Here is a 14,733-nt window from a genome sequence, read left to right on the forward strand (position 1 = left end):
CTCCCTAAGGGCCAGAAGCCCCTCTTAATCTGTGTTGCCAAAGCTGGGCACACAATCTCCCACATCAGTAGGATTGTTTGTGAGACAGAAGACTCAACAGATAAATGAGGAAGGGAGCTATCAAGTTCCCAAAGCTGGAGATGCCAGCCATGACTTCCTTTTCTCATTTCTTTCTCCCATATCCCAACACCTAAGGGTACCAAAACGGTACCACTTGATTTATTTTGGTCTTTGTGTCTGCAAACGCATACATTAGCTGGCTTTTTAAAAAGAGGTGGCTATTCAAAAGACTGGAATTAGATGTTATTTTGGATGCTCACAGAGCTAATTATGGGATTAGAAAAATGCCCTTACCCTGAACAGGAATTGTGATGCATCCGATTATTTTTAATGTAAAACATGAAGCAAACATAATTCACTGTCATTTTTAATGTCCTGGTACATTTCAGAGACCCACTTAAGATAAATGATTTTCAAATGCCTGATCAGTCTGGTTTGAAAGCCTCTATGGAATTAATGTTCTATAATGTATTCAAATCATTTTAAATCCAGGCCCTGCTTTGATATTTGTTTTTCACTGCCATCATTGACGGAAGTACAAGTTCACATAAATAGGACATTGCCAATGGGATGTGTTCTGCCCCAGCCATTAATTCCAAGGCTCATTTTCTAGCACAACCTCGATGAACAGAGAGGTTGCAAGACAAGCCACTGGAAATGTTTATCATGACCCATGAGTAGTGAGGCAGGATAGAGGTGGAGGAGTATAAAATTGTGTGTGTGTGTGTGTGTGTGTGTGTGTGTGTGTGTTCAGCTTCAGATACTTATAGATATATACAGAGGAAAGATTTTGAAATCTGTCAGATATAACAGAGAAGAGTTTTTAAAATAGATACACATGGTTAAAACTCAGAACATGTGAAAAAATGATTTAAAAATTTGGCATTAAAAAGTCAGTCTCCCGCCTCTTACTTAATAGTTCCTGGTATGTCTCTCCAGCATTCCTCTGTGCACATGGGGATATATTTTATTTCCCCCCACCAATAGGATGATTATAAACAAGAAGTGCTAATTGCAGATGACATTTATTAGATATTTACAACATCCTCTAAGTGTTCATTTAATCCTCAAATTAATTCTAAGAGGTATTATTGCTACCCCCATTTTATAGATGCAGAAACTGAGGCAGGTACAAACTTAATTAAGTAATTTGCCCAAATGAGTGCAGAGGTAGGATTTGAACTACGCAGGGTTGGAGATCCGACCTTCTACCCTCTTTCCACTCAGTCAGAGAGAAAACTCTGCAGAGTTTATGTCCTCTCCAAGGAGATGAACCATTTCAGAATCAAATAAACCATTGCTCCTTGGGTATTAGAAGATAGGCCAATGAGGTCGCTGGACCATGAAGGGTAGAGTAGCAAAGACTGTCCCCAGCCAGAGAGCCATGGTAGGGTCATCACTGCTACAGGTTATCTCCATGTCTGTGAAGGAGACCCCTGCTGCTTCTGAGGTATGTCTAAGGTTTGGTAGAAATGTAGGTGAACCTGGGCAGTCCTTCTGTCTACTCCAAGATGAAATCCAAGCTCCCTAGAATGTCAGGACCTAGCTAGCAGTGAATTTGTCTACCCAGCACTTAGGGCAGCCTCTTACACAGGAGATACTGAATGAATGGATGCCCAGAATGAAGAATGAAACCATTCACTAATCAAAAAAATGATTGACAGCCATTATGGGCCAGATACTGGGCTAGAATGTTGGGAATACAGGGGAGAAAAGGACACATTTCTGCCTCAAGGAGTCTACAATTTAGAGAAGAACACAAAGAACACAAGTAGGCATACAGGATGCCGCAACGTGGTGTTACAAATATGATGCTATGTGCACATGGGGGTACCGAGAATGGCCCCTGTGTCTGCAGGAACCTGCGGGTATACAGGTGGGAAAAAAATTTCACCAGACAATTCATCAGAAGGTGTGGGTAGGATTAGGGGAAACAACTGGGGATTGTGGTATAATAAAAAAAAATTATTGGGGTGCTTGGGTGGCTTAGTCAGTTAAGCATCTGACTCTTGGTTTCTGCTCAGGTCATGATCTCACAGTTCATGAATTCAAGCCCGTGTTGGGCTCTGTACTGACAGCATGGAGCCCGCTTGACATTCTCTCCCCCTCTCTCTGCCCCTTGCCTCTAAAAATAAATAAATAAACTTAAAAATTTTTATTTGGTCTTTGTCGCCCATTCTTGATACAGAGATTCTAAAATTCTTAGTATTTCCTGAGTGATGGGCATGTCTTTTGTTATTTATAATGAGCCCCTTTTGACCATACCTGAGTTTATGCTAATAAGGCAACTATTGGTGGGCCCTTAGACATCTTTAGGATGGTGCTGGTCCATAGAGGAACCACCACATGACTAGAGGGCTGGAAATTTCAGCCCCACTCTCTGACCTCCTGGGAGAAGAGAGAGCTTGGAGGTTGAGTTCAACCATCAACGGCCAATGATTTAATCAATTGTGTGGAAGTAACAAAACCTCCACAAAAACACTGAACAACAAGGCCCAGGGGACTGTCTGGTGAACATATTGATGCATTGGGAGGGTATTTCACCCCATCTCCATAAGAACAGAAGTGCCTGTACTCAGGACCTCCACAGACCTTGCCCTACACATCTCTTCCATTTGGCTGCTTCTGAGTTATATACTTTATAATAAAACTTTAGTTGTAGGTATAGTACTTTCCCGAGTTCTATCCATCATTCTAGTAGGTTATCAAACCTGTTGGTGTGTTGTGGGAATCCCTGAATTTGTAACCAAGTGACAGAAGTATGGGTCACCTTAGAGACCTGGGATTTGCAGCTGCCATCTGAAGCGGCAGGGGCGGGGGTGGAGAGGGGCAGTCTTGTGGGGCTGAGCCCCTTAGTCTGTGCTAACTCTGGGTGGTTAGTATAAGGATTGAGCTGAATTATGGGACATCCAGTTGGTGTCCAAAAAAATGGAGAATTGTTGAAAAGACATAGGGGTGTTAAGGTACCCAGAATCTGGCAGCAGAGAGAAGCTATTGCCAGCCCGCAGAACTGAAAGGACAAGGAGAAATACCAGTGGAAATCAGGCAGAACAGGAGGCATGCAGAGAGGCCACTTGGGCAGGAGCATTCATCCTGTGTGGGGCTGGAGCTGAAGATTCTGGGAGAGTTAGGGAATTCTCCCACCTATCAGGGAGTACCAGCCAAAGACCCCAGAAGTGGGCAATACACTTAAAAACCAAAATTAAGAAATAAGATGGACAGCATCAGGACTTGCCTTTGTTTCCACTGAGAAGAACTTACCAGCCTTCCAGAGAAACAGATCAAACTAGACTACATCTGTGCAGCAACTATTGTAAAGAGACATCATTGTATTAATAGCTCAGAAAATAGTTAAGAAAACCTCAGTCAAGTTTACCCACAATGTTGTATTAAAATCCTGAGTTAGAGAACATAACTTTATGATTCCTTAAACAAGATCTAAAAAGCACAAACAACAATAGAAAAGGGTTGACAAATTGGACTACATTAAAATTTAATACTTTCATCTAACGAAAGTCACCATAATAAAGGTAAAACCAATACCAGCAACAAAACAAGCCATAGACCTGGAGAAGATATTAACAATGCCCGGAAGTGACAGAGGGTTAGTATTCAGTATATGCAAAAACCCCTCTAAATCATTGTTTCTAAGAATGAACAATTGGGGGGGGGGGGTTGGGGAGAATGAACAACCCAAATCTTCACCAATAGGGAAATGAATGAATTATTGTAATGTTTATACAAGTAATACTAAAATAGCAGTTCAAAATAAATGTACTAGATCTCCAAGTATCAAGCAAGACAAATTTGGAAAATATAGAATTGAGTAAAAACATAAGGTGCATAAAACTGTATGAAGTGTCATTTATCTAAAATACAAACATCAGTACATATCGATCATTTGCAAATATACACGTAAAAACATAAAAGCGTGGATGGAAAAGACAGACACCAGGATCCGAGGAGGGGATGCTGAGGGGAAGGTAAAGGGCAGGATGGTGGAGGAAGTGAAAGGAATTCCAAAGTATCTCTAAAAACCACGAAGTAGATATGCCCACATTTGTAAAGTCCAGATGGTACATGCTTATACTATTCTCTGTTCTTTTCTACATGTTTGAAATATTTCAGAGAGAGAAGCTCTTCCAGGCATCTATCTGGAGCAAACCCACCCTGAGCCCTCTTTGAGCCCCAGCCACCCTGAGCTACTTGCTGGTCCCCAAACAGCCTGGTACACCTATTCTCCTCCCTCAAGATTCAAAGTGGGGATGACCAACAGCGATCACTAGCGACCTGTTGAACATGTAGATCTCAGGTCCCGCCCAGACCCGAAGATTCAGAATCTGCATTTGACAAGCCCCGGGTAATTCCTAATGTACATTAAAGTCTGAGCCGCCTCCCGGAAACTGCTCCTGCTGCAATCCCTCCTGCCTGCTGTCCCTATTACCAGCCAACTCCTAAAACTCTAATCTGGATGTAGTTAAATGATTGCCTGTTCTAAGGTTTCTTTGAACCCCTGTGTAGGTCAAGAGTTGTTTTCTCAAAACCTGCAGCGTTATCATCATTTGCTAACTGGACTGTGAATTCCTTGTTAGTCTCCCATTATAAGCCTTTAGACAGTCGTCCTTTTCACAATATATGGCATAGGGCATAAATTTAAGGAATGTTCCACGAATCCACAAGACCCACATTTTTAGCCACAACTGGCGATCATTCGTGTTAAAACTGTTCATCCAGGGGATGGGAATGTCTAGTTCTAAAGCACTTTAATACATGGAATCAATGTCTTACCACCTTTTTAGGCTCTAAATATAAAATAAATTAAATATGCTTTTAAATTTTCAGCATTTAAGGAAACATGCATGCTTAAAATTTTGTAGCAAAGTGCTGTTTTTCTGTGGGGTTGTTTTGTTTTGTTTCAGTTTGGTTTTTAATGGCACACCTTAGTCAAGCGGTGTTAAAAATGTCTCTACTTCAGGAACTCTTAATCTTTCCAGAAGTCTGGGCCCCATTTGAAAGCCTGATAAAGATGTGGGTCTTCTCCCCAGGTAAATGCACATAATTTAAGTTTATAATTTCAGTATCTACAAATTCCAAAGAAAGTCTAAAAGGCTGTGCGGGATAGCCTTACCTCTCATTGTTTTAGGGTTTTCCACAGTGTCATGTAAACAAAAATATGTCTGTGGACATTCCCACCATATGATACCTTTGGCAGCAACCTCATTTCTCTTGCTATAAAAGTAATCCCAGCAATCCCGTGAAAAGCATGACCACCTAATAACGTTTGCCATCACCAGCTAATAAAGTGTATTCAATTTGAATTAATCGCACAATTTCCACCTATAAGTCTAGAAAACAAGAAGTCAGCACTAGAATCAATACTTACAGTCAGTCATAGGCAATCACAAAGGAGGGATGTGGGCCTGAGTAAGGAGTGAGTCCTATCTTCAGTTGCCTGGTTCAAACAACATTTTATCAAAAGGCTTTTTCCCCCCTCAAGATACATAAAATGTCCTTGGTAGCAGTCACAAAAGCAGTAGAAATCTTTTATTCTATTTACAAACACCATCTAACAACCACATGGTTTAAGCATTAGAAACATGTAAGGGGAGCCTGGGTGGCTCAGGGCATTAAGCGTCCGCCTTTGACTCAGGTCATGATCTTGTGGTTCATGAGTTTGAGCCCTATGTCCACCTCTGTGCTGACAGCTCAGAGCCTGGACCCTCCTTCAGATTCTGTGTCTCCCTCTCTCTCTGCCCCTCCCCAACTCATACTCTGTCTCCCAAAAAATGAATAAAACATTAAAAAAATTAAAAAAAAAAACACGTAATGCCCAAAGGTATCAAGAGAAAAGAGGAGCCATCTGTGTAAGACTCTGGTGATGTAAGAAGCCCAGATCCTGAGGTTTAATTCCCCCAGGCTGGTGTTCATTTGCCTCAAAGGAAAGTCCAATGCCCACCCCTCTCAATGGGTGACCCCCAAGCCCTTCTGAAAAAAACACCACCTTCCAGGAATACTCACTTCTCCTGACATTTAGTCATCAGATCTGTGAGTACATTAGTACAAGAATAGTACTAATATAATAAGGAACATTTGCACTGTTTTCAGCTTTGCAAAGCTCTTTCACTTTGTGTAGGTCTAGCATTTTAATTATGTTGCCAGAAAGAAAGAGGAGTTTCCTTCTCCACAGAAGCCCTGAGCCCCCTGACAAACCCCCAAACAAACCACCAACCTGTGTGGCTCTAAATTAGTGCTGAGTCATGGGAGCCTGGTCTATTTGTTGCCTTGTTTGTGTGCAGCTCTCAGATATTTGTGAAATGATTCCCTGGGGACATAAGTCAGCTCTTCCTAGAATCAGAGTGAGGTCAGAGGTTGATTGAAAAAGACAGAAATTTTGAAAAGGGCAGAAATTTCAAGCAAGGCAGAATTCATGAAAGAGCCTAGCGTTTTCAGAAGAACAGTCTTTCTTTCCGGGACTCATATACTTAAAAATGTGGAGATACAGTGAAACTTCGGATGAGTAACATTTTATTTTGGATTTTGATTTACTTTATTGCATTGATATTCTTAAAATAAGCCATCTCCATCAAAATAACAGAGGTAAACATGGTAGCACTTACTTCTGCCTGTGGCTGTTTAAATTCATTGGCCTAATGGGGGAGTCCATGCAGTCTCTTGTGGGTGGGTGGTTTCGCCTTGTGTTATCCATCCATCCACTCACCATTTACTGAGTCCCTACTAAGCACAGGATATGAAGGATGCACCCTTGGGTCTTCAAAGAGCTTGAAGTCTCTGGAGGAACTCAGAGAGAGCCTATTTTAATACATATAAGTTATTTGTTTACAGAGTGATGAAGGAGGAGAATCATTGGTATAAATCCATCATTTCTGCTAAAGGGAAAAATGCCCTGTTGATTGTATGTCAATGGTATTATTATCGATCATAAGATATTCTACACAATTTCAGTTCCCAGGGAGGCAGCACCAAGGATGTATTACGGGGAGTCGGAAAAACTGAGCTCTAGTCCCAGGCTGACCTGTGATGAACTGATTTAAGTCAAAGGATTCCATTTCTCTGGGGCCTCAGTTTCCTCTCCCAGAAAAGGAGGCTTAAGGTAGGTGACTAGAGACGCCATTCAGCTTCATTACTTGTTATCCTTTAAAAATTGCATTTCCTTCCTGAGAGAGGGAGAAATTATTATTATTTTTATTGTCTTGGAAGAAAACCAGATGTGGTGCACTAGCAAATACAGTAGCAAGCTCAACCCTGAACAAGCTGCTTCTTCCCGTCTTATATTTTGACCAGCCACCATTGGTGGCCACCTAGCTCTTGAAACAAATGAAAAGAATGTCCTCCTTGCCCTGGGCATAAGCACAAGTGGATATTTGCAGAGGTACAGAAAGGCCTTACTTAGTGTGTGTTCACACTTGGGTTTACTGCAAAACAGCATCTCTTAGCAACACAGAACTTCAAACAGTGAGGCCGAATTCCAGTGTGGACACTTCCAGAAGGGAGTAAGCAATCGATGTTGAAGGGGAAAATGAGAGACTTCTGATGGAATCCAGAAACCATGGTAACTAGAAGAGGAAGGGGACCCACCTGAATTAGTTTCCCCAGAAGGCTTAAGTAGCTGATTAGCATGTTACCCTGAAGTGACCGAAGATCCCCATCAAACTATTGATAAGGGTTTGTGGTGTTGAAACTTGCCAAACTGCCATCGACAAGATTTCACACCCTGAGGTTTAATTAGGTAGGGGAATGTGAACGGGGCACCCATCACATGTTTACTCCTTTGAAAGGGGAAAAATAAAAAGCAAGGAAGAGAGAACCCAAAGGAACAGGACTTTGTATTCTATCCTTTTATCTTCCCGCTGTTAGAAAGTGAGGCCCATCCAAGTAACCAGTAATAGCAAATATCACACATACCTTTATGTAGAGGACATACATGCAAGGAAGGATTTAAATTCTTCACCAATTCCCCTTGGGGTTCAGACAGTTGTCATTCTCATTAAATGAAAATGTGAAGGATAAACACTGGGCAAAGATCAAAAAGGGGCAGTATTGTAAAGCGGGAACAGAGAAGAAAGAAAGCTCTTTAGCAGCTAGCCACAGCCTGATCTCGAATTGCCTTTTTACCAAGGTGAGGGTGCCTCCCCTGAAAAGCTTTCCTGTGCCTCAGAAGAAAATCATTACTGTCAGAGCCACCTTAAGGACAACAAAAGACCTTCTTCCTCCTTATTTTATACTCACAGATCATTTTTAGCCCCAAATGATATTTCTCAGTTTAATCACTAAACCTGGTTTCAATTGACTTTAGCTACTTTTCTTAAAGTCAAGAGCATTAAAAAAAAAAAAAAAAATCACAAGAGAAAATATTCAAGAGGATGTGTTGCAGACTCCAAATGCAATTTCAAGAAAAGAGGGCCAGAAAAGGTTTGAACAATGGCTGCACCTTTTTCCTAAGACTATTGTCCTCTGTTGAAGAGGAGAGAGATTCATAGGTACACATTCAGGCCTGCTCGCTTAAAAATATCTGTTTCTGTATGTAAAAGTCTCACCTGATGCAAGACATTTTTAAATGAATTAGGTTGGGGGGGTGGGAAGGCAAAAACAAAAAATAGATTCACAGGTAATAGAGTTTAGATTCTCCTTTTTTGGATCTTTTCTGCAGAAAGTTTCCCCAGGATCTCGGGAGGTATGTTTGGCTCCCTTGATGACTCAAACCAGCTCTGGCTCCAGCCCAGAAGGTGAATCCCTAAGGCCTCAAAAGAAAGGTGAGGGATTGAAGTACTTCACCTGTGCTTCTAGTTAGTTCCATTTGCAACAGCGGGATTTTCTGGGCATCTCATACAATGAAGATGGAGAGGGAGAGACAGAATTTTATACTCCAGAGACTTTTCAGTGGGAGAATATTTCTGAACCTGGAACAAAAGAGAATCAGGCAAATTTATAAGAAGACCTCATTGTCTAGAGTTCTGTTTTGTTCATTGACTGAAGGTTAATGCCGAAATTATCCCCTTGACTAGGTAAACAATTCCTGGAGTGCTCAGAGGTGTCTCCAGGGAGGGCAGTGGGTGACAGTAATGGCCTGAGGATCTATAAGTGGACATTTTCCTGTAGGGAAGCACTTTGGGGTTTCCTAAGGTCACTAATGTTAGAACAGAGAGGAAACTGGTCCCAGAAGCAAAAGGGCACTCACAGGGGCCAAGGAAGCCCACCAAGTGTGACTTTGTGCTGAGAAGATGGAGAGAGAAAGGGGAAGCAGCCCTCTGGCTGGGGATGAGCCCTGTCAGATCTGGACATTCATCCAACCGAATCACAGAGATGAGGGAACCACAAATCCCTGCTTTGTGGAGCTTACTCCTATCAGAGCCAGGGATGGGGGTGGTGTGGGGGTGGAGGGAGGGCAGTTACTGTAGTGAACCAGAGTCCTGAGTTCTGCTGTGAGGTTGAGTCCTGGTTCTGATACGTGCGACCCTGGGCAAGTTACTTGACGTCTTTAAAACTTGCTTTCTGGAGCACCATGGCAGCTTAGTCTGTTAAGCACCCGACTCTTGATTTTGGCTTGGGGCATGATCTCACAGTTCATGGGGCTTGGGATCCAGCCCCACATTGGGCTCTACGCTGACAGCGTGGAGCCTGCTTGGGATTCTCTCTCTCTCCACCCCTCCCCCACTTGTGCTGTCTCTCTAAACAAACAAACAAACAAATAAATCTTACTTTCCTCATTCCAAAATGGTGCAAATGGTGCTTCCTTCACAGGTGTGAAGGGTACTTTAAGTGAAGTAACACATGTATGGAAAGGTGTCAGAGGACTCAAGAAATGGAAACTATGATCATTATTAAGGTTACTAGGACCGTGTCAGATTTCTGGTTCCTTCAAAGATGCAGAGCAATGTGTTTGCAGCAAGATGAGGCAAGCAGGATGAGGTAAGGCCAGAACATAGCATCAGATCTTACTAGTGGATAAAATCAGGGGCAGGAAACAGAGGCTGCTCCTGGTGCAGGCTGGGTCAGGAGGATGAGACCCTGTCCACAGCATGACGGTTCTCCACTCTTCGTGATGTTTATTTAATCTGGTAGACAAGATGGAGGACAGGCTTGCCTGCCCCTGGACTGAGGCAACTGGGGATTCAGAACAATACACAAAGGCCTGGGCCAGCAAACATTCACTACCAGGAACTCTGACCACACGCAGCAAACTCCAGCTCTGTGTCTGTCTGACTCTACTGTAGAATTATTTAGCAGAGCTAATGGAATGAAATGTCCACTGGGGATTTCAACCTCTTTTCTCTATTTGATTGATATTGAAATCTGACCTCAGGTTTGTGGTGATGAAGAATCAGATAAACTAAGCATAGCTATCTCAGGTGGTTGGGGTCAACATGAACGCTTCTGATAGCACCTAAGTAATACTGGATGTTTGTATAACTGCTTACATTTGCAAGTGCCCTATGTTCACATTGTCATTTGTTTCTCACAGCAACCCTGTGTGATAGGTGGGTGAGGCGGGTGTTATGATGATTCCCATTCTACAGATGAAGAAACCAAGGCTCACAGAAGTGACTGGACTTGTTCAAGCTCACACAACCATAAGGCTGTGAGGTCTGGACAAATAATCAGGAAGTCTGACTTCAGATGCTGTTTACCCCACATGATCCTATCGAGTGTTTCTTTGGCCTTGAGACTTTTATCCTCATGTACTTAGGCTTTGATGCCTAGAAGTAGACCCTAAAATGGGGCTTCATGTGCAAGGAAGGAAGCAAGGGAACTGGGGCTTTTGTTGTCCCACACTCACCTGTCACAGGTTAAGGGGGAAGTAAACTCCCAGGGACTTCCTGCTCTCCTGAAAAATCACCTTCACTGATCCCAGAGCAGTGCTTTGGAAGTAAGTCTAAGTTACAAGCTGATGGAAGTAAAAGCCCTTTAAAGCTGACCTCCTATTCTCCAACCCCCAGACCTCCAAAAATAGTTAAAAGGGTCCTGAGGGGTCTGACTGAGCAAAGCACTGACATCATCCCCACAGTCACCTTAGCCAGGAGGGCTTTAGAAGTCCTGTATCCCAATCACCTAATGATGGGTCATGTTAATGGTTCTCCCACACTTGCTTTAGATGAAAGATAGGGTTTAACTTGGAGTCCTTAGTGGCTCTGTAGCAGTTCTCTCTAATTTTTTTTCCTGAGTTATCCTGAAAAGGAGGAGGCTTTCCTGACACAGCCTATAACTAACAACACATCTACTTTCTGTCTTAGCTTGGGGACCCACAATAACATCTATATATTTAAAAATCTAGAATTTGCACATAATTTCTAACAGGAACAACAGAAATGGACATTGTTGTTACTCCTTCTGGTAACTGTGCCTGGGAAACTCTACTATTCCACTTTCAATCATCATGGTTCAGACTTGGCTATGGCTGCCTCCATGACACGTGACTAAGCCTAGCCAATTAGAGCATCATGGGCTGGGGACCATAGTGATAGGGTAAAAAATAGTACTGCCCCAGCCAATGAGATTGGCTGTGATATTATTGGAGCTTGTAGAAGAGAGGCATTCTCTTTCTGTCAGAGCCGCCAAGCTGAGCAGAGGAAACACCACACTGAACCTGAGAATGAAGGTAACAGAGAAGGAAAACAAATCCAAGACATGGAAACAGACCATGATTCAGTCATGTGTAAGGCCATATAATCCTTGGTCTTTCTGATTACACAAGCTTATAAAGTCCCTTTTTTGCATAAGTCAGTTTGCTTTGGATTTTCTATACTTTATATATGAAAAGATGCTAATGCCCTTACAGTATTGGTAATTTCTTATAGATTTTTTGCCATGTAAGGAAGTATGATGAGACTCTAGTATGCTGCCTAAAATAAGTCAATTTTTCAGATAAGGACATGTAAAGAATTCATTTTAGCTTTAGACTCACTCACCAGCATATTCTGTGGCATCTTTTCATTGTTACTTGTTTCCTCAAAGAATACAGGCATTATTCTAATTTCATAAACATGTAAGTTGGCCTATGTTGGGTCAGATGATGCCCTCTCCAGCCCTGGGTTCTTTATTTAATAGTGGCCATAAGGACAATTTTTGTGGATCCAAGGTATCATTTTCAAAAAGTGAGACATGACTTACTGTATAAAGCCACCAATCCTACTCCTGGATATTTATCCAAGAGAAATTAAAACATATGTCTACATGATGACCCATATATTAAGGTTCATAGAAGCTTTATTCAAAGCAGCCCCAAACTAGAAACAACCCAAATGTCCATTAAAACAGAGAATGGATAAGAAGTTCTAGCACAGTTATTCAATGGAACACTACTCAGCAATAAATAAAAAGGAATAGAACACTGATACATGCAACAATACGTGGGCAAACCTCATAAGCATCTTGCTGAGTAAAAGAAGCTAGACATGGAGCATCTGAGTGGCTCAGTTGGTTGAGTGTCTGACTCTTAATTTTGGCTCATGTCATGACCCCAGGGTTGTGGGATTGAGCCCCACATTGGGCTCTGCACTGAGTATGAAGCCTGCTTAAGATTCTTCCTCTCTCTCTCTCTGCCCCTCTCCCCTGCTCGCACTCTTTCTCTCTAAAACTAAAAAAAATTTAAAAATAAGAAACTAGACACAAGAGAGCACATACTATACAGTTCCATTTACTGTAAGTTCTAGAAGAAAAAAACTAGCCTATAGTGAGAGAAAGCAGATCAGTGGTTGCCTAGGGTCTTGTGTGGGATGGGGGGACTGGTTGCAAAGAAACACAACAGAACTTTTTGGGTGAGTGCAACGTTTTGTATCTTGATTGGGGTGATGGTCTCACAAATGTATACATCATGAAACTGTACATTAAAAATGTGTCAATGTAAAATATACTTCAATAAAGTTTAAGTGAGGTATTTCCCTAGGATTTTCTTAACTTTAAGACTCAAAATGTTTATATTTAAAGTAGTATCATCAAATTTTATTCTATAAATATTATAACTAAATGATACTATAGACATGCCATGAGGTCCACAAAATTTTCCAAATAGGCGATTCTTGCTACTTCTTTTGTACTTTCATTCCTGCTGTCCCTTCAACTGGGAATACACTCTTCCCTCTTCACTCCCTGACACAATCCTACATGTTATCTGATTCCTCATTCATTCATTCATTCATTCCCCACATATATATGGAGTGCCAGGCCCTGTGACAGGCAGTGGGGTTGCTGAGATATAAATCAGGGGCCCCTGCCCTTTAGGGACATATGCTAGAAAATGGAGTTTTACTTGAATGCCGTTAGATTTATATTCCCAGAATTTCCTGGCTGATAAAAAGACTCTGTCAAAGACCGTTAACCTGGAGGCTACAGGCCGCTCTATTACATTACCTGAACGTGTGCTGGTTATTCCATACCCATGTATTTTGCAGCCTCCCTAAAGGTACTGTGTTAACTTTGAAGAAATGGAATCTTTGAGGAGGTTAACAAGACAGGAGGAAAACATCTCTGAGAAATTAAAAGAACACTTGGTTACAGTACATTCCTAGATCTATGATGAAAACATGACAAAACACGGAAACGTAACTCAAACGAAAGGGGAATCCGAACAGTTAGAGTTGCCAAGTTTCTCAGATGGGCCTTGAGGCTTACCCCGGCTTGGTGGCCTTTCAGACTAGAGCCTGGACCACAGCTGACTAGTTTGCTGATGGCATTTTTTTTTTAGGTTTATTTATTTTTGAGAGAGAGAGGGAGACAAAGAGTGAGCAGGGGAGGGGCAGAGAGAGGGAGACACAGAATCCAAAGCAGGCTCCAGGCCCTAAGCTGTCAGAACACAGCCAGATGCAGGGCTCGAACACACAAACTGTGAGATCATGACCTGAACCAAAGTTGGACGCTTAACGGATGAGCCACCCAGGCACCTCACTGATGGCATCTTTTAACATTTTGGAGTATTTTTAAAAATTGGTTACTATAACAAGATTTTATTAGCATTTATTTTTCAATTGTTTACATTTTCTTCTTATTTACATCTTCTTCATTTTATTCTCCCCCATCAACTTTGGGTTACAAACCATTAAAACTTTACTTGGTTAAAAACATCATCACAGAGCTAGGACCTATACAGAGAAAAATTACTGATTTGCACTTAAATGAAATATTAATGTTTGAAAAGACTGTTAAATCACCTTTTTTTAAAAGAAGTTTTTCTTTTAGAATAATTTTAGGCTTCTAGAAAAAGTTGCAAAGATAGTACACAAAGTTGCCATATACCACACATCTGATTTCCCTATTATTGATATCTAACATTTGTCACAACTAATGAACCATTTTTATTAATTGAAGCCTAGTTCACTCAGATTTTCTTAGCGTTTACCTAATGTCCTTTTCCTGTTCCAGGAACCCACCCAGAATGCCACATTACACTTTGATCATCTTGTCTCCTTAGCCTCCTCTTGGCTGTGACAGTTTCTCCAACTCTCCCTGTTTTTGATCATCTGGACAGTTTTTAGTACTGATCAGGTATTTTCTAGAATGCTCCGCAATTGGAATTTGTCTGATATTCTCCTCGTGGTTAAAATGGGGTTATGGGTTTGGGGGACGAAGATCACAGATGTAAAGGGCCATTCTTATCACATCATGTGGAGGCTACATGCTATCAACATGTTTTATCACTCTTGATGTTGACCTTGGTCACTT

At 41.7% G+C, this 14,733-nt stretch overlaps 1 long non-coding RNA gene across 3 annotated transcripts in view; it reads right to left on the reverse strand.

The window, feature by feature from the left end:
* Nucleotides 1-14,733, reverse strand: part of LOC115513641 — a 33,883-nt gene that overhangs the window by 11,359 nt on the left and 7,791 nt on the right. The window contains exons 2-6 of one of the 3 annotated variants that reach the window (XR_003968775.1): nucleotides 8,854-8,978; nucleotides 7,984-8,091; nucleotides 7,468-7,634; nucleotides 7,094-7,235; nucleotides 6,678-6,849 (exon numbers count right to left, since the gene is read on the reverse strand). This is a non-coding gene — a long non-coding RNA (uncharacterized LOC115513641). Of the gene's footprint in view, nucleotides 1-6,677; nucleotides 7,236-7,467; nucleotides 7,635-7,983; nucleotides 8,092-8,853; nucleotides 8,979-14,733 lie in introns of all 3 variants that reach the window. The other 2 variants (XR_003968774.1, XR_003968773.1) reach the window with 2 other exon arrangements.

Source organism: Lynx canadensis, chromosome B2, assembly GCF_007474595.2.
Source record: "Lynx canadensis isolate LIC74 chromosome B2, mLynCan4.pri.v2, whole genome shotgun sequence".
Lineage (NCBI taxonomy): Eukaryota > Metazoa > Chordata > Mammalia > Carnivora > Felidae > Lynx > Lynx canadensis.